This window comes from Pongo abelii, chromosome 2, assembly GCF_028885655.2.
Source record: "Pongo abelii isolate AG06213 chromosome 2, NHGRI_mPonAbe1-v2.0_pri, whole genome shotgun sequence".
In the NCBI taxonomy this organism is placed as follows: domain Eukaryota; kingdom Metazoa; phylum Chordata; class Mammalia; order Primates; family Hominidae; genus Pongo; species Pongo abelii.
The window spans coordinates 189,202,099-189,204,711 of NC_085928.1; the positions used below are offsets into that span (position 1 = coordinate 189,202,099).

Below are 2,613 nucleotides of genomic sequence, written 5' to 3' on the forward strand. Positions count from 1 at the left end.
AATTACGGCCATTCTTGCAAGAGTAAGGTGGTATCTCATTGTGGTTTTAATTTGCATTTCCCTGATGATTAATGATGTTGCGCATTTTTTTCATGTTTATTGACCATTTATATATCTTCTTTTGAGAATTGTCTATTCATGTCCTTAGCCCACTTTTTTTTTTTTTTTTTTTTGAGACGGAGTCTCACTCTTGTTGCCCAGGCTGGAGTACAATGGCATGATCTCAGCTCACCGCAACCTCCACCTCCTGGGTTCAAAGCGATTCTCCTGCCTCAGCCTCCCAAGTAGCTGGGACTACAGGCACATGCCACCACTCACGGCTAATTTTTGAATTTTTAGTAGAGACGGGGTTTCACCATGTTGGTCAGGCTGGTCTTGAATTCCTGACTGCAGGTGATCCACCTGCCTCAGCCTCCCTAAGTGCTGGGATTACAGGCTTGAGCCACTGCATCCCGCTTTAACCCACTTTTTGATGGGATTCTTTGTTTCTTGCTGATTTGAGTTCCTTATAGATTCTGGATATTAGTCCTTTGTCGGATGCATAGTTTGGGAATATTTTCTCCCATTCTATGGGTTGTCTGTTAACTTTGATGATTCTTTCTTTTGTTATGCAGAGGCTTTTTAATTTAATTAGGTCCCATTTATTTTGTTTGTTTTTGTTGCATTTGCTTTTGGGGTCTTAGTCATTTATTATTTGCCTAGGCCAGTGTCTAAAAGAGTTTTTCCTAAGTTATCTTCTAGAATTTTTATGGTTTCAGGTCTTAGATTTAAGTCTTCGATCCATCTTGAGTTGATTTTTGTATAAGGTGAGAGACAGGGATCCAGTTTCATTCTTTCACATGTGGCTAGCTAGTTTTCCCACCACTATTTATTAAACAGGATGTCCTTTCTCCAATTTATGTTTTTACATGTCTAAGATCAGTTCGTTGTAAGTTTTTGGCTTTATTTCTGGGTTCTCCATTCTGTTCCATTGGTCTGTGTGTGCTTTTGTGTGTATCTGCTGTTTTGGTAATTATAGTTTTCTGGTATAATTTGAAGTCCAGTAATGTGATGCCTCCAGATTTGTTCTGTTTGCTTAGTCTTGCTTTGGCTATTCAGACTCTTTTTGGTGGGTTTTATATGAATTTTAGGATTTTTTTTCTAATTCTGTGAAAAATGGTGGTGGTAGTGTTTTGTAGTTTTCCTTGAATAGATCTTTCACCCCCTTGGTTAAGTATATTCCTAGGTATTTTTTTGAAGCTAAAAGGGCTTGTGTTCTTAATTTGATTCTCAGCTTGGTTGTTGTTGGTGTATAGCAATGCTGCTGATTTATGTACACTGATTTTGTAACCTGAGACTTTACTGAATTCATTTATCAAATCTAGGAGTTTTTTTTGTTTTTTTTTTTTTTAAGAGAGACAGAGTCTTGCTCTGTCCCCCAGGCTAGAGTGTAGTGGTGCGATCTCAGCTCACTGCAACCTCCACCTCCTGGGTTTAAGCAATTCTCCTGCCTCAGCTTTCCAAGTAGCTGGGATTACAGGCATGCACCACCATGCTGAGTTAATTTTTGTATTTTTTAGTAGAGATGGGGTTTCACTTTGTTGGCCAGGCTGGTCTTGAACTCCCGATCTCAGGTGATCTTCCCGCCTCGGCCTCCCGAAGTGCTGGGATTATAGAAATGAGCCACCACACCCGGCTGAAATCTAGGAGTTTTTTGGAGAACTCTCGGGTTTTCTAGGTATATGATTATGTCATTGGTAAACAGCGATAGTTTGACTTCCTCTTTTCCAATTTGGATGCCAATGTGGGCTTCCTTGTCTTGTTCTAGTTCTCAGGGGGAGTGCTTTCAGCTTTTCCCCATTCAGTATGATATTGGCCGTGGGTTTGTCACATGACTTTTATTATTTTGAGGTAAGTCCGTTCTATGCCTAGTTTGTTGAGTGAAAAACTATTTTAATGTTTTTTTTTCTTGTATTTATTTGTGTGATGCTGTGAAGGAAAATGGAAAGGGAATACAATTTAATTTGTTGAGCTAATTAAGGCCTAAAAAGAAAGTAGTCCTTAAACTTCATAACATGTTAAATGTTTTTATTTACTGAGCTTTAAATAGTTGGATTCCACCTCTATATTGACAAATAATGTATAGTGCTTAATATGACTTTTTTTGTCATACAATTTGAGGAAAGTCAGTCAACCATAATCACCTTGTTTATTCATAACTTTTTTACCACCTTATGGTATCTCATTAGACTATATCAGACTTTAAAGTACTTTTTACAACCTTCTATAAAATTCTGCTTTGTCTATAACACAGTCCTGACTCTAGCTTAAGCACAAAAGGATTTAGTATGGACCAATTCATACATTTAATACTTATTAAACTCCTGACATGCCAGGCATTGTTGTAGGTGCTGGTAATAAAGCAGTTTTTAAAAAGTCCTTATTCTCATGAAGTTTACATTCTAGTGGGGTAAATAAAGGGAATCAAAAGATGTTGGTAAGAGAAGTGAGAGAGGAATGCTATTTTTTTATAGCTTTGTCTACGAAAGCCTAATTGTGTGACATTTGAGCAAAGACCTGAAGGTATTAACATCATTTGCTCCATACTGACCAAACTGTTCTTATTACTTATAG

General features: G+C 37.5%; 1 protein-coding gene across 2 annotated transcripts in view; it reads left to right on the forward strand.

Moving 5' to 3' along the window:
- PIK3CA (phosphatidylinositol-4,5-bisphosphate 3-kinase catalytic subunit alpha) overlaps window positions 1-2,613 on the forward strand; it is a 91,252-nt gene that overhangs the window by 82,642 nt on the left and 5,997 nt on the right. The gene's annotated exons all lie outside the window — the stretch shown is intronic.